This window comes from Motacilla alba, chromosome 2 (assembly GCF_015832195.1).
Source record: "Motacilla alba alba isolate MOTALB_02 chromosome 2, Motacilla_alba_V1.0_pri, whole genome shotgun sequence".
Lineage (NCBI taxonomy): Eukaryota > Metazoa > Chordata > Aves > Passeriformes > Motacillidae > Motacilla > Motacilla alba.
In genome coordinates this window covers 144,753,339-144,771,119 of record NC_052017.1, presented here as the reverse complement: position 1 = coordinate 144,771,119, position 17,781 = coordinate 144,753,339, and the positions used below count along the sequence as shown (strand labels likewise).

General features: G+C 41.5%; 1 long non-coding RNA gene across 4 annotated transcripts in view; it reads left to right on the top strand.

The window, feature by feature from the left end:
• Positions 1-17,781, top strand: part of LOC119698162 — a 43,093-nt gene that overhangs the window by 10,198 nt on the left and 15,114 nt on the right. For 3 of the 4 annotated variants that reach the window (XR_005256076.1, XR_005256075.1, XR_005256077.1), the window contains 2 exons: positions 8,013-8,362; positions 8,650-8,790. This is a non-coding gene — a long non-coding RNA (uncharacterized LOC119698162). Of the gene's footprint in view, positions 1-8,012; positions 8,363-8,649; positions 8,791-14,690; positions 16,069-17,781 lie in introns of those variants that run through there. The other variant, XR_005256078.1, reaches the window with a different exon arrangement.

Below are 17,781 nucleotides of genomic sequence, written 5' to 3'. Positions count from 1 at the left end.
TAAACCTAGACAGAATAACAACCTTGAATTCAGGAGAACAACTATTTCTATTAATCACTGTAATAAAAAACCTGCAAACTTGGCAACACAGTTTCACTCAAATGCCTCCTCAATACTCACTGGTAAAACCACCCCCAGTATTACTCAGACATTATTATTTTATCATTACAGTGTCTCTTAAACTCTTCTTATTGCCTCACAGAGGAAACTAATCAATCAAAGTATGACTGTTCTTGAAACAGATCTTTTAAATAAATATCAGCTCAGAAAGTACTGGTGGCCTTCTTTGGCCTAGAAGTTAACTCCTGTTTGTAAAAATATAAAAACTGAATATCATAAATAAGCCTTTAATTTGGGTTTAATGGAGGCTATCATTTTGGGCTGCGGCATTCAACTAATGAAGAGAAACTTACAGAGATTTTAAACTGGATCAATTCTGCTGTCACATAGTTAATAAAAATTAATAATTATTTACTTACCAAATAAATTTCATGGGGATTTGTCACATAACAAGGTGATTGGGAGTTCCATTCAAAGATGAATTGGGATTTTAATAAATACTTTAATTGATCAACCACCAGTGGTGGATGGCTAATCCAAAAATGCATCTTGGTCACTGTACATGAAGCAAGTAAATTCATATTTGAGGGTAAATTCTGAAACCTGAATCCTGAGCACTTTCCTTGTAAATCCCATTGCCTAACACATAAAACTAAAATGAAGTGCATGAAGTCCAGCTCATTGAAGGACTAAGCATATTCAATCCCTTCTAATCTGAGCTACCATTTACATCAATCAGTCTTCTGGAGGGAGACTAGTTTGGAGTCACCTTCCTCATCCTTGTTGTTCCTTAAAGGATTCTTTTAATTCAAGGGAAATTTCATGGATTTCAATAGTAATGCCACCAGAGCTGCTATTATCTCTCTGAGCAGTAATACAAGCAAATACAGCCACTGCAAAAATAGAAAAATAATTCCTACATGCATCTCATGCTTGTTAAATCTCATCATGGCATGCTGTGATTAATCTCTTGCAGAGAGTGTTTTTAATTCTCATTTAAGGATAAATATCTGCATTTCTTCATAGTAAAAAATAAGCTTTTGCACCACCTCACTTGTGACAAAAATTAAAAATAAACCGTGAATTGAAAACAGTTAGTTTTGTTCCTCTACAGATCCCATGTCAGACGAGCTGACCATTCTTCTCACTCTGTATTTTTGTTTGATGGTTAAATTTATGTACAGATTAGTTTTCAAAGGCTTTTGATCACATTTTAAGGACTAGGTCTAAAGCTGTTTTATGTACATACAGGTCTTGATATCTGGGATGGTTTTTAAAAAATATCTTCCTTCAATAGCCTGCCATCCTCATCTATTGCTGCTTTTGAGTAGAAAGCATGAAGTTTGCTTGAATTCCTATATGCAGTCCCCTCAAATGAATGTTTCAAGCAAAAAGGCAGAAGAGAGGAGTGCAGCTAGAGAGAGGAACTCATTCCTGCTGGTTGTGGTATCCAGAAAAGTCCACTGGGCTGATGTAGGGACAATGGTTACTATTGTTGTCTGTGTCTAGTTACTAATCATGCACTCTTTGTTTAAGAAAAGGAAATTAAATTTTTCTTTCATCTTCTGCTCCTTCCTACTTAACTCCTACATGTCACTAATAAAGCATAATATTGCAGAGTATTACTCCAGGGGTAAATCTTCTGTTTCCCTTCTCCTAGCCCCATGCTTTGTTGCAGCTGTGCTTCTTTCCCAAATGAACATTCCAGATCTCTGGGATTCTCTCTGCAGTCTCTTAATTCCTGACTGCTTGACCTCAGAGCTGAGTGATGAAGGTTGTGTCCTGACACCCACCTACAAGAGGCTCTTCCAAGGAGCTGTTTAAGCCCCTGACCATGTGAGCAGGATGGCTGTGGGCAAGGAATGCAACAAAATGCTGGCCCTGGTTTCCACTTCACTTTGGGTTGGGGCCATGGGGGAAGCCTGGGATGACAGTGGGGAGCAGAGCAGCTGAGCAGTGTGAGTGACTCTGTAGAGGCCCCAAGTGACAGAGAGGAGCATCCTCCCTGCAGCCCCCCTGAGAAGTGCAGCACAGCCCCACCCTGAGTGCTCTGGAGGAGGCAGGTCCAAGAGGCTCTGCTGCATTTCTCTGTATGGTTCAGCAGTGGCACATGGGAACAAAGTCACTGTGGCAGTCCCAACCCCACTGAGGAGAAATTAGGAGCTGTTCATGGTGGCCCAATACAGGAGGTCACTTGACAGGTGGTTTCTTTGCCATCTTCAAATTTGTGGCACTAAATACGGCACTGAGTTTTCTTGGAAAACTCAAACAGGAAGAAAAATGAAACTTCTGCTCCTATCAAATTTCCTAACTCCCCCTTCCTTGAAAAAGCCCTTTCTGAGCTGCAGATGCAGCATCCTTGGAGACATCAGAAACTTTTGCTAAATGAAGGACTTTAACAAAGGACTTTGTCAGGTTGTCCCACCAGGCATAATATTTTCTTTAACAGACATAAGGTTGGGAATGCCACAAAAACTGCACAGGAGCTGTGCAGTTTGCCCAGGCAGAGGACCAGCCAGGGGCCCTGCTCTGAGCCTTTGCTTTGGCTGCCAGCCCAGGTGAGCATTTGATCCTGGGTGCTGGATGACTTTGCTGATGCCACCATAAATTCAGGAAGGGATTGCAGTTTTAGTGAGATTTTTGCTGGGTGTTTGGTAAAGCACCACCCATAGCATTGCACAGCTTATGGAAATCTTTTCTCTGTATCACAGTCTCACTTATATATTATTAATTTTTTTCCCCAGAAGATAAAACAAAGGTATCATCATTTGCTGTGAAAAAATACAGGTTAGAAATGTGTCTTGGGGTTTGTTTTTTATTTCATGTTATTTCTCTTCCCTTTTAACATCCAGGAGAAAGAGTAGCCATGTGAGATCAGCTCCTCTGCTCTCCCATAATCTACCCTTTGATGTAACTAACTGGCAAAAACATATTTCTAATCAAATATAGTTTCTCATCCTTAATCAGCTCAGCTTTAAAATGCAGATCAATGAGATAAGAAAGAGCTGATTTAATTAGCCCAACCTCAGCAATGTTACAGCATATTCTCATTTACAGAAATAATGGGGAGCAAGAGGAAAGAGATTCATCATCATGAAAAGACTGGGGAGGGCAGAGGAAAGCAGGATATTTCCTATGTTAGCTAAGGGTGATTTTCATTCAGGCTAAAGAGCCAGCACATGTTTTATGAGCCATTTAAATAACACTTAGGTCTTGTGCTTCGTCCTTTAGCCTAAGGATGAATTTCTTTCACTAAGCAGCAATACCTTTGGAAATCATCACTTCTGGGTTTAATTGATGAGCCAGCGACAGCTCCCACCACTTGGTGAATAAAGAAGAGGAAATATGGCAGGCAGGATCATGGCAATAATGCACATTTATAGAGATGCTTGGGAACACTCTCCCACACAAGCACCAGGTCAGGCACTCTCACTGGAGAGGCTTTAATAGGAACAGCACAGGGTGTGCTCCCTCACCCTGCTGCTGCCTTATGAGTGGCCACAGGCAGGTCACTTCACCTCAGCATTTTTGCACAGGCAGGTCACTTCACCTCTGCATTTTTGTTTCTCTTTGCTGCCTTCCTCTGTCCCATTAGAATTTGGAATTTCCTGCAGAGTAAATATCTTCCTTCCCCCACAAAGTGGGATGGTGGCACACCTGGAGCTCTGTGGGATTGCTGTGCAGCTGCTCAAAGAGCAAAACCAGCACAAGTTCTCAGCTTGCTCTTCCTGCTTGGTGACTTTAAAGCAGCAGAACACTACCTTACCTCCACCAGCCCTGTCTAACCTGACTCCAAATGCTCCTCCATCTCCTCGGAGCAGGGGACTCACAGGGGACTCAGGTTAGCCCAGGTTTGGTCAATGCAAGCAGAGAAATGCTGCCTCCTCCACAAAGAACACCCAGGACATTTCCATGGCCACATCAATCCTGCAGAGGCCTCAACAAAAGGAAAATCAGACCTGTCAATGTCCAACAAGGCTTTTCAGATGGGCTCCAGCTATCTGGAGTTGGGCTCAGGACCTGAACCTTTGGTGAGGTACATCTTGACATTTGTGCTGTTACAAAGTCAAGCCAAATCCACACAAATGAGGATATGCCAGCTCCTAATTTGAGTTCTGGGAATGAAGTTTGTCTTCGTTTGTGCCCATCCATCATTTCAAATGGAGCTATCTTGTGACAGCCACATTTGGTAGTCTCTGCCTGGGAGATAATTGCTCATCACTGAGGGGAACTCACACAGCTGAGATAACCCTCAGGCACTTTCTCTGCAGGGATGGGAGCACCAGAGGCAAAGCAATTAACAGAGCAATTAAGCCACTAGCCAATCATATCTCTTTTATTTTCCCTCATCTCAGATTTGTGCCACTCTCCAGCTCTCTAAAAACAAGCAAGGAAAGGCCCTGCTCTCTAGAGGGATTATTCCCTCAGGTGGGCTGGGGCTGAGATTAGGCTCTAAACCCCATTCCTGACCCTTACTCATCATCAGCCTGGGCTTGGGGGACATGGCTTGGCTACTGCAAACAGAGCCAGTGGCCATTTCCTTTCCTGAGAGCCAAGAGACAACAGTGGTCACTTAGAGCTCTTCCCTGTATTCTGCTCCTTCCCTCCCCCAGGCTTGTTCTCCAGGGAATAAATCAATCTTTTCAGAAGTATTAGATCAGGTATCCAGACTCTGTGGTTTCATGAGAAAGTTTTGCAGAAAAGATGTTGGGACAGTCTTACATGCACAAGGATTGATAAACTGTGTCCATAGGTGATGGCATTCACCTTTGGGGGAATGTAAAAACACGAGAACAGAGAGGAGAGAGACATGAGATAAGAAATTCTGTCACAGTCAGGCCCTCAGGCCCTCCCAGGTCTCCCAGAGTGTTCCTTCCCCATCTCCCTGTCTGAACCCTTCCCTGGGCTGCAGCCCTTGGGGGACAGCTGCTCTTGCTGGGGTTCTCCACAGCCTCAAATCCTGCAGGAAATTGGGCTGTGGAGCTCCAAGTGATGCAAAGGGCCAGAGCTCCCTGGCTCCATGGAGTTCGGCGGTGTTATGGAAATTACAGCAGTGCCCTCCATCTCATGCAGCAGCTTGGTTCTAAATGATAAGAGCCTGAAGGACATTGGGCTAGGCTGCAAACCCTAGCAGGGACTACATTTATTCCTCCAGAGAGCAACCTCAACTGCTGGAACTTAGGATCAAGTCACCAAACAGCAACCAAAGAAAGATCACCTTCTCTTTTCAAAGCCTTGAGATGAAGCTCTCCATCAGTGACTCCTCATCAGCAAGAAATTTGCAGAGTAACACTCACCCCATCCCTGGCACCTGAAGCCTGCAAAGCCCTTCATTTAGAGGATGCACAATGCTTTTGTTAATTAGAGCCTTAGTTTAATATGAGCTGTCAAAGTTCACTTAACTTCAATTAATTGTTTCTCCTGTGCTTAATTTCTTTAGTTAAGTATTGATTAATCATTGCTTAATTATGCTGAAGTCTCACTGGGTGATATTTCAGTTGCATACTGCAGCAATGCACTCCTTTCTAAAAATACTCAGAGAATCATCAGAAATTTTATGTATTGCTATTATTGGGATGTTTTTAATATTTATCTTTTCATCCCTTATGTTCCAAAAGATATATTTAACATTTTGTGTTTAATTCCACTGGTTTACAACTCATTTTTCTCTATGTTGGTAGGTCATACAATGGAGTTTTGCTCTGCATGGTGAGGGGAGAAAAGTTTTGCCTCTGGCATCCAGAGTCTTATGCCAGGAAGAGTAGGTTAGGGAACACAAGTAAATGATCTTTACTGTGGCACAATATAAACAACAAAAACATTGATGGCATGTTTTGTTTTTTTTCTTTGAATGTTTACTTTAAGTGACATACAATGACTTTGGCTCAAGTATTATCTGTATTTCCTCAAAACTACAATACTGGAGCTCTTATGAATATGGCCTTCAGACCAAGGTGCCTCCAATCTGAAATATCAGTCTGTTCTGAAAAATCAGGGAGACAAAACTACCTCCACCTCTCTATAGTATCTCAACAGCTCTGCAACATCTCTGTCAGGTTGGATAGCAAGTATCTTAATTTCCACAGATAAGTATAATAACTATCAAATATTTGCAAGGTCTCTCTTGAATTTCAATATTTACCCAAATTAGAAGTTAAGTTTGATCTGTAGTGAGAAATTAAACAATTACCTTTTCCCCCACAATAATTTCCCTGGACTCCATTTAGGCATCTCATTTTACCTACTCACAGAAGCATTTTTTATTATTTTTCTAGATGAGAAAGAGTCATTCCCCAGGGAACACTTCTTGGCTTGACACGGTTTTATAACAGTCAAGTTTTAACTTTCTCCCTTTGGTACACATTCAATTTTTCAGAGATCTCTCAACCTACAACTACTAAAATTTAATTTTGAACATGTTCTGTGCTATAGGAGTACTCAGCATTATTTACTACTGTCATCCCAGATTCTCGAATGAGCACTGGTAGGAATATGCTGTAAAGAGAGTCATCAAAATGACATCCTTTTCTACTACCTTTCACCTGCTCAGTGGTGTAAACATCTGGCATCTTGGGAATGCACATCTTTGCTGTGTGAAAGGCAAAATAAACTGGTGAAAAGACTTATTGTTACATAGATCATGGAAAGCACTTCTGTTCCCTTATGCTGAATGACAAAATAGACTGAATTTTCCAGAGAGGGATGGATGAATTAGTCCAGGATAAAAAAGTACTGACTAAACCCTTGCTCAGAATTTCAACAAGTGCTAATCAAAACATTTCCAGAGTACAATTAATCTGTCCTTTGTTATTAACTTCCTATCACAACTCTGTGTTTCTGGATTCTGATCAAAAGCAGAAGCCCCACTTCTATAGCACTGCTTGGTTGTAATAAATTTGTACCACATAATCAAGAAACTGAAAAGCAAGTCTGTTGTCATGGCTCTCTTTGCAGCTTCATCTAAACTCTGTCTCCTAGTCCAGGTCATTACTGATGCAGGTGCTGAACAAACACACTCCTGCCCTGACATGCTCACTGGAAAAGAAGAAACAAAGAATTGGAAAAAGGAAGTTTTGCCTTCCCTGCTTTCTGTAAAGGAAACTGAAGCACTGAGACACAACAAGCTAAATTTCCCAGTGTGATTTGGATCCATATTCATTAAAATGACAAGTCATTGATCTTAATTACAATCCCCAGGATCCTGCCACATGGAACTCAAGCTGTTTGTGGAAGTTTAGCAGCATCAACTTGATGCACATCCTCAACTTTCTTATGCTAATTTCTAAAGACAAAAACATTCCCATTTTGTCAGCTTTCTTGGTGTCAGCCACAATTTTATAGCTCGGCATTATTTATTTATATTGTAACCTACCTAAACAGACAGAGTCATCAACCACAACTGTATCAGGGGCTTTGCTACCAGGAAACAAAACTTCTAAATCCAGGTGTGAAGATGAGACCACAGAGATGAACAGGCAGTTAAGTGGGAGGTATGAGTTTATCAGTGCAATCAGCCTGGTCAGAAGGGACCAGAGCTCCTCCAATCCCCTTCTGCAGACTAAACTCTGCCTGATTAATGTTAGGAGAGATGGCTAAATCTTATGTGCCTATGAATGTTTCAAACATTCCAATACTCTCTACCAAAGGAATACACACAAGGCTTGCATGAGCTCTTCCATCTGTCACATCCAAATTGCAAAATCAAGCACAGTACCATGCAACTCTATACCCAGTGGTCTGCTGGAGTTTGCAAGTTTTCTCTCCCGCTACATTAATAATGTGATATGTCCCCATTAAAATAATAAAATAAATAAATAAATTTAAATGAACGAAGCCATGGCTTATTTCTTTCAGCATACCCTCAGGTGCACAGAATCCCTGGCTGCACAGGCTGGGCTGTCACTATCTCCTTTCTCTTAAAAGTCTCTTAACCACTTTTTTCATCCTTCCAGCTCATCTGAGAAAAGAACAGGAGGACAAAACATTCTTACACCTGCCTGTGAGCTTATTCGTTGAGAGTGGCCTGTGGGAAGTCTGCTGCTCTGCTGTGGATTTCTGGTCTCTGGGACACATGGTCTGTGGGGCTGACTGCACTCAGGATACAACACCTTGTAGAGGAAGTGCTGTGATTTGCTGAAAAAAATCGTTCAGGCATAAGAGGAGAGAAAGAAGTTGTAAAAGTTAAAGCAAGATCCTCAAGAGGCATCAGCACTGCCAGCGTCTCTGAGTTCAGTGTGTAGCCTCTTTTCTCAGCACATTTGCTTTGGGCAAAACTATAATAATAATTCATCAGCTGAAGTAGGTAAGTTAACATATCTATCCTATTAACATATCTATCCTAAAATAGTTCTGTTATTAATAAACAATCAAGTAAAAGCTACAGGTCACCATAACTTTATCAGACTTCTCACCCTAATAACCTCTTTCCATTTTGAATTACACTGTGCAATTGACTGCACAATGCTTCCTTGCTTTTCAAAAAAACCCCAAACAATTGCTTCATTTGGATTTTGCAGATTTTTGATGACTAAATTGGCTTTTTTTACTGTAATCATTTCCCTTTCTATTTCTCCATCTTTCACTTTACAGGGGCTGTAGTTTGGTTTTGAATCCTGCTCTCCTGGCACCAGCAGCATTTTCACATGGGCTGAAGCTCTTATGGCTGTTCTCATCTAACTTGGTCGAGCAGACTAAAAGGAAAAGAAATGCAGCTGAATTCTGAGGGATCAGGTTCTGCCCACCTCTAAAATATTATGTAACTTTTCATCCTTTGAGTAGTCTTATTGATTTCAGTGGAAGAATTTGTTATTTCAGAATGTGAATGAGATGTCCAGTGGTGTCCCTCAGGGGTCTGTGCTGGGGCCAGTTCTGTTTAGTATTTTTATTGATGACATTGATGAGGGTTTAGAGTCTTTCATTAGTAAATTTGCAGATGACACTAAGCTGGGAGCGTGTGTCGATCTGTTAGAGGGACGGAGGGCTTTGCAGAGGGACTTGGAACAGTTGGATGGATGGGCAGAATCCAATGGGATGAAGTTCAATAAGTTCGAGTGCTGAGTCCTGCACTTCGGCCACAATAACCCCCTGCAATGTTACAGGCTGGGGACGCTGTGGCTGGACAGTGCTCAGGTGGAAAGGGACCTGGGGGTGCTGGTTGACAGTCGGCTGAACATGAGCCAGCAGTGTGCCCAGGTGGCCAAGAAGGCCAATGGCATCCTGGCCAGTATCAGGAATAGCGTGGCCAGAAGGAGCAGGGAGGTCATTCTTCCCCTGTACTCGGCACTGGTGAGGCCACTCCTTGAGTGCTGTGTCCAGTTCTGGGCCACTCAGTTTAGGAGAGGCGTTGAGATGCTTGAGCGTGTCCAAAGGAGAGCAACGAGGCTGGAGAGGGGCTTGGGACACAAGCCGTATGAAGAACGACTGAGGGAGCTGGGGTTGTTTAGCCTGGAGAAAAGGAGACTCAGAGGTGACCTTATCACTCTCTTCAACTTCCTGAAGGGTGGCTGTGGTGAGCTGGGGGTCGGTCTTTTTCTCTGGGCAACAACAGACAGAACAAGAGGACACAGTCTCAAGCTGCACCAAGGGAGATACAGGCTAGAATTAAGGAGGAAGTTTTTCACAGAAAGAGTGATCAAATACTGGAATCATCTGCCCAGGGAGGTGGTGGAGTCACCATCCCTGGATGTGTTTAAAAAAAGACTGGATGTGGCACTTGGTGCCATGATCTAGTTGAGGTGTTAGAACATGGGTTGGACTCAATGATCTTAAAGGTCTCTTCCAACCTAGAAATTCTGTGATTCTGTGATTCTGTCAGAATTTCATCCTAAATATTTCACTTTACAAAGGAAGCCATGATGCAAAAGAATGAGCTGCAGCAGGACACAAAATTTGCAGTTACAATATAAGCTGGGAAGCCTTTTTCTTCTTTGTGATGGTGGCCTCCTATTGAAAATGTTTAATAAACAGAACCAGTTCTGTGTGAATTCAATGAAAGATGTTCATATACAAACTGAGAGTCTTCTAATCCTTACAGCACCACAAATAATTCAAAGAAGCCTTGAAGTGCCACAATAATGGCACAAGATGGTTATCTCTCTATTATTGGCTTTGTGTACATCAAAGAAGGCTCTGTGGGAAAAAATAATGTTGCATAAAAAAACCGAAACACATTTCTTTAAAAAAATCAGACAAAATTATCCAGAAGTTAAGGAAAATATGAACTAAAAATATTTGCCTTTGAAAGTCTGTATTACCCTTAAAACAATTTTATGGTGGATATTGCGGGCTCTGGATTAACATAAATGTCTGATTGAAAATCTTTGTAAGGATGTTAAGATTAAGTACACAGCTCTTAAGTTCTACAAACACAAAACTGATTTCAAAGGAATCAAGTGATGAGAATGAATGTCTATGAAACAAACATAATGTATTCATAAAAGCCTTTCTCACAAATCAGGACATAAAGCGACAACTACTGGACTTGTCACCTACTTTTAAAATTGCTTAAATTAAAGATTATGGGCAACACTGAAAAAGGAAAGAGAGAAATATGAGCCAGCTGTACCTGTGGTGTGATAACATTGCCTTCAGGATAGACAAGGCACTGCTTGGTCAACTTCTATGTTGTAATTTTGGATGTGCCATGAAGTAAAAAAAATGTGGTGCTGATTGAATGACCAAAAAGTGTACAGGGCAAATTCCACCTAGTACAATGTCAGCAAAGCCTGGAGACTTGTGGAGAGGGAAGGGAAACAGACCTTACTCTACATGACGTTATAAAACAAATCACAAAACTAGGCATGCCCTACACCAGTGGAAGCACGATACACCAGGCAGAAGAGCTGCCCCCAGATGCCATTATCTCTCCCACAATATTCAAAACCTTTCACAGATGTAGAAATTTGAGTTCCTGGTGAATCAGGGCCTCCTGATGCTTTTCACAGTCCTAGGAGCACTCCATGTGGAGATGCAGTGGGACTGCCTTTCATTTCTCCAATAATCAAACCACTGGACAAAGGAGTGGGCAAAATCCTGAATGTTTTGTGCCTGCCTTGTTGTCAGGCACAGAGCTGTGTGTTTGCCTTCATCCCTTATGCACGTGGGGTCACACCCCCATGTCCATACTGCAGCAGAAACCTCAGCAACAACGTGTGACAGCCTTTACTCCACACAGAGAGACACTGAGCTGTGGCTTCCACTTATTTCCTGTCATACCTTTAAATCAAGGCTAAACGAGGTGAAAAGCAAATAGACTGTCAGCCCTTGTAAACTCACAGGGCAAGCTGAATGGATAAACTAAGATGTTTCACCATCATATATTACCCTGGTGTGTTAGAGTTGGCTATTTAATAGGTTCATGGCCATCTCAAAATGAGTGGAAAGGTGAATGCTTCCATTGTGATTACTTGGCTAAAAAAATACATTTCAGTAATCCCTCTTCTGCCCTTCACCATTTAATTGTAGTAGTTTAAGGTTAACAATGGGTAAATGCTATGTATTTTTCAGGGAAAACTGACAGGGCTTTTTTTTTTTAGAGATAAATTACTTAGAAACAGAGGGAAAATAATATTCTATTGAAAATGAGTCCTTAAGGTCCATGACCCTGTTGGGCCAGGTTAAAGGATGTATGGGCACACTTGCACAAAGAATTGCAGCTCTGCAAGGCTGTGACTGGAGGAGAATTTCAGCTTCTCTGCATGAAGCTGAAGGGAAAAACTGTGTAGGAAATTTCGGTTCACCTGCTTGGCTGGGTGAAAAGTTTCAAGAAAATAACCAGAGTGTATCTGCTAATGTGCCTGAAGACATCATCAAACTGAGACAGCAGCTCAGATTAGGGTCACCTGGCATGCTCATTTCCGTAGGATCCTAAATCTATAAGCATCTGTCCTCAAGGGCCTTTAAGGATCTGGTCCCATCTTCCCTAGCAAATGGCTATGTAAGAAAAGAGGAGGAGCAGGAGGAGGAGGAAGGATGCAGGAACTGATTCTCTTGACAATAAGAATTACTGAGCTACCACTTTTGCCTTCTCTATGGTTCAGAATGTTTCTCCCAGCCCATCTTTATAATTAGTGTGAGGACCATTTCAGTGGGAAAGCATAATCATAGTGCAAAAAAAATCTCATGGCCACAAAGTCATTCTTTAAATGTGGGCTGAACTGCTTATGGGGTTAAGCTGAAGTGGCATTTTGATGTCCAGCTCTGCTATTTGATTCCTGGAGCACCTTTTGTACTGATCTGGCTGTGGCCCACTTGTTCTGAGTGTGACTAAGGAGCTGAATGAACTTCTCAAGTAGACCCAAGTAATGTTTTTCACTCTTAATGCATCTTGAAGAACTACCAGATTCATTATAGAAGTTGCTCTTTCATTCCTGGTCTCTACAGAAAAACAAAAAATAAATATCAAAGCACTTTGGAAGACAACCTGTCCACATGTTCCATCTGCCTGTTCACAGGATCAGGAGGATCAGATAAACCTCCTGCTTTTCCATTCTCCACTAATACCAAATTACAATGTGCCGGCCATTTTTCCCTGTCATGTTTTGAGCAGTTTCAAATAAGGTAGATTAAAACCTTTTCATTTATTTATAACAGTTGCAGTAAATTTTAGGGTAAAGCAGGAGGCTGTTGGACAGCAGTATTTTTTTTTCATTCCCTCCTCAAGTTAGGGCTATGGAACATGGGGAGCTGATATTAGGTTTTGGCAATTTAAGTCTGTTTAGCAAGGTTCTTAATAATCTCTGCATGTATATCACAGAAAACCTTTCGCATATTGCTTTAAATAATTCAAAACTGCTCCAATATTGTATTAAATAATTCAAGAATCGGACAGGCTTTGTGATTAATGATGTGTACCTGGAATTTCTGCAAACACAGCAAGGAGTCAAAGTGTGCTCTAGATACAAGTGTCCTGGCATAAGATCCCATTTACTCCTTGCCAAGGCAAGAGTATGTATTAGAAAATTGGAAAAGTGCCTGCTACTCACTGGGAAACTGACTGAGGCCAATGGTTAATGTGGCAGCTGCTGAAAGAGTTTGTTCTTCCAGACAGACAATACTAATTTGGCTGAGAACCTCTATTGTCTTCTGACTTCCATTTCTAATCTTCATGAATAGCATTGGTGCAGGATGTGATAATTAAATGGAAGTATAAATATTTCTGCAGGAGCTGGACATTTGTCCTTGTATTTTACCAGTCTTGATTTGAGAGCATGGAAAGGGTTTGCTTTGTAAAGCAAAACACTTAAGCTTATTTTGCATGTTAACTTCATCCTACAGGGCTGGGAAGTTGCTGTTCTGCCCAGATGGGCTTGGGTCTGCCATCATGAAAAGTACCTGGAAGTCTGCTGTCCTTCTCCATTTACTTTTATGGGTAGATGCAAGTGGAGCAGCATTATTAAGGCAAAAAAAACCCAAACCCTAAATGCTAGAATTGCTGAGTTTTCACCCTGTTGACGCAGCAACCACTTTCCCTTCTCAGTACAAATGAAACAATTGTAGTTTAGACAGTACCAGCAACAGCTTTCCCTAGGAAATAGATTTCTAGATTTCCCTAGAATAGATTTCTGTAACCTCAATGTATTTTTTGGTTAAGGGATTTCTTAAAGACACAAAGAAAATCAATGCTACATTGAGGTAGAAATAAAGCAACCAAATCCTTCTAAATAGCCTTTTTTAAAAAAATAAAGGATATGCTAGTGAGCAAAACGGAATACCCAGGAAGGAGATTACCATGATCAGCATTATTGGAAATACTCTGTAGATATCTTTATGGGAGTCTGATATTGGACTCCCAGCCCAGCCACCTCAGCTAGCAACCTCTTCACAAACATCAAAAGAACCAGCTGATTTTATTGGGGTTTGGATGTTGTCAATGAAAGACTCCACAGGGGATACACTGATATGTGTCCAGCTTTAATATTTAAACACATTCAAGATTTCTAGAGGAAGAGACAGAGAAATAAAGAGAGCTGCTGCTGTGGCAAATGCATTTGGCATGCCATGGCCAGTATATTCCCCTCTATGTGCCTCTCTGCTCCAGCAGCAGCTGGTGGCCTAAGGGCCATTTGGATAAGGTGAGGGACCAGCCTGGATGAAACAAATTTTTACAAAAGCTGCACAGGGAATATTGACATTGGGTGCACCAGCTGGGGAGAAGATTGGTGGGTTGGTTCTTAGGTTTTTTCAGTTGTGGTTTTAGTTTTTGTTATTGGGGGGTTTTGTTGTTTTTGTTTTTGTTTTTTTTTTTAAGAATGTGCATCTCAGAAGGAATCTCAGATATTTAAGGGCAGGGACAAAGACCAAGTTGTTTTAACTGACTGATATCTAGAACAAAGCTCTGACTGCACATTTGCATTTAAATAGTAGGAGCTATTGGAAATTTCCCACACAAATCTTTATTTCAGTGGTTTAGAGATCCACATCACAATAAACTTCAGCATTTTTACATAGGCTGTCTTCAAAATGCTGCCCATTGTTTCTTAATAAATTGTAACCTCAGAAGGATGACCAATTAAGGTGTCTCTGTAAAAGTCTCAGGGATGAAACATCTTCCTTAAATAAAAGGAAAACATGCTAATTTTCCATCCCTGCAGATTAATTGAAGGAGCCATAGTATTCCTTTTGTGTTTCAGGGAAGAGCATGTGGGAAGGAAAGAGAGAGGATATTGCAGGTCGGCCACTTTTGGATTTTGATGGAGTCTGCCTCCTGTAAAGAATGAATAATTTAACCACCCACGCCCCATAACCATTTAAATTACAGTCTTCCTGTTATTGTAAAGCAATGTCTCAAAGGAATAAATAAAGTTGACAAAAATAGTCTTCATAAGGGTTGACACTGATTACATCAGACTGAACTCCCTCACTGATGGGGCTCGTCCACCTTTAAATGTCATCATGAGATGACACCTGTCTATCCTGCTGTCATTCTGAACAGAGAATAAGTCTCTGTTCCCAGTGGCTTCTTTTCCTAACAAGACCAATTCTAAGTCATAAAGCACAGGATGACAAGTCCTAAACCAGCACAAAGTGAATGGTTTCTTGTTACTCCTACTCATAGTAGGAGGGGGGGAAACCACTAAGAGGAGGAGTGAAGGGGATCTTCATGGCAGATAAATTTAAAATAAATAAAATGCTGGATGTTGGTTCTGTAAAATTAACTTCTGCAGAAGACCACGTAGGAGAATGAAGTGACAGATATTACACAGAAATTCTTTCCTGTGAGGGTGGTGAGGCACTGGCACAAGTTGCCCAGAGAAGTTGTGGACTCCCTGCCATTGGAAGTTCAAGGCCAGGCTGGATGGGGCTTTGAGTAACCTGGCCAAGCTGTCCCTGCCCATGGCAGGGGCATTGGAACCAGCTGATCTTTAAGGTACTTCTAACCCAAGTCATTCTGTGATTCTGCGACAGAAAACATTGTCACTTCAATGCTTTGGAGCAATCAGCAATGGTAATTCATAGCCAACTGCTTATCAAGGACTACTGACCTTGTGGCTCTGTACTTCATGAAACTGGTCTGTTGGCACATATTTTATTTTTTTAATTCATTTTTATTGTTGATTGTTCATCTTTTAAGATAAAAGGATCAGAAGAACACAGGTACTTCCATATCAAATGGAAATCAAAGGCCTAACTAGCCCTGAAGGAGACAGCCTGTTGAGAAAACAAATCATGGATGGTCTCTGTGACATGGCTCATCTGAAACAAAAATGAGAATGATATTCAACTTTTCTGAACAAGCCCCAAAACCTTTTTCCTTAGTCAGAAAATAATTTATTTCCTGATGACTTCCAGTTGTTTTATTAAATTTCTAGCACTGAGGACAAAAACATTCCAAAATGTGATTGTTCACCGAAACAGATTTTTTCCCCTATTTTTGCTGCAGTTCATATTTCATCACAGTACAATAAATTGACATAGTGCCCTCATGTCTCTTTCTCTTTGAGGGTGCCTCAGATATTAACAATTCATTTGCCACAGAGCAGCTTAACTGGCCTCCCCTGCCCAACAGCACAAAAGGGAATGGTTATGGACACTCTGATACAAACTGATATCCCCTGAGGGCAGCACATACATTTATAATTTCAATCCTATGGCTTATTTCTTACTAATAGGATGGTTCTCTGTGCTGGTAGGAAATCCTAACTCTGGTCCCATATGGACAGCTCAGATAAAGTGCCTGCCTGCTTGTGCTCCTTTTGTCCTGTGCACAGCAAGTGAGGCAGGACACGGAACAGCCTCACTGCCGTGGGCATGAGAGGGAAGGAAACAAACACACCTCAGGCTCCCACTACCCAGGTTCTGCCAGGCTCAGTGTGGTCATGATGCTGTAAAAAGACACATTTAAACAGACATGCCTACACAAATTCACAAAGAATACTGCATCCATTAGCTCATGGGAAACTTCAGATGTTCAGATGATGTGGCTTTTTGCTATTACCCAGTCCCTTTCCCTATGTGCCATTTCTCTTCTTTGAAGCGCTGAAGGTGCACTGCAATCCAGACTCTCCAATTCAGAAAGTGTGTATGTATAAATGAAAGAAGGAACTAGTTGCTCTGAGCTACTACCAAATCTAAATTAAGTTGCACTGACCAAAGAACGTGTTCAACAGCAGCAGGAGCACCTTGTTCATATTTTGTGTGTATTAAAAAAGAGCCATCCCCATTTTGTTCTAATAACATGCTATTCAATAACTTCAGGTAAGAATACAGAGGATTAAAATGGTTTTACATCTCTCCCAGCTCCTCAAGCAGCTGTGCTATGCTGCAGCTGCACACATTGCTCAGACAAGATATAGCAGCAGGTAATTCTGCAGTCATTGGCCCACAGCATATGCTGGGATCCAGCAATCCCCTGATTAGTCTGGGTTTTAGAGGAGAAGTTAAATCCTCTAAGCTAAGTCCTCCTAAGGAAAAGGAAACAAACCTATTTTATTAAACAAATATATTTGACAATAGGATTATCTGAGTTTCTAAGGTTAGCATCCTGCCTTTCTCAGAAAGGCACTAAGCACACCTAATTAACACTATGAAAGAAACTAAACATATTGGTTGGGTACTAAGATTTTCTTTTTGCTCTAGTTGCATTGTCATGACTAAATAAAGAGGACTGATGTCTGGCTTTAAAAATGGAGGAGGGAGAGGAGGTATGGCGAGAGAAAGGAATTACCCATTGATTTATTTTTTTACTTAACAGCAAAAGGGAATGAGCAATTTAAGGTCAGCAGCATATTGTTCAGCTGGCCTCAGATCCTGCAAAATTACCAGCACTGTGTGTTGCAATAAATTGCATGCTTTTGTCATCCCTGTTTGTTTGAAATATGTGTGAAATGAAGAGGGAAACAGCTAAGACCAGCATTAAGAACAGCCCTGATCTGCCTAGAAGGTGAATGGAGACAAAATAGTCTGTTTTGTTGCTGATAGGAGAGCCCCTCTAATGCACAATCAGTCCCACTGCTTTTGTAGCTGCTTCTTTCCCCTGTACCAGGGGCACACACAGCCAGGTGGGTCAGAAGGGCTGCTGGAAATCCCAGCAAAACTACTCCTCCCATTTCTCTCCCTCTGTACCCCAGTGATCCACCCCAAAGGGCTCCTGTTTGATTCTGCACAAAGTCTGTGTGCTGTCCTTGTAGTGCTGCAGGCTGCCCAGCCGTCATGCCTGCATTTATTCTAACAGTCCCTAAAGAACTCACCCTGTGCAAAAGGGATAAATTAAACTCAGAGGTG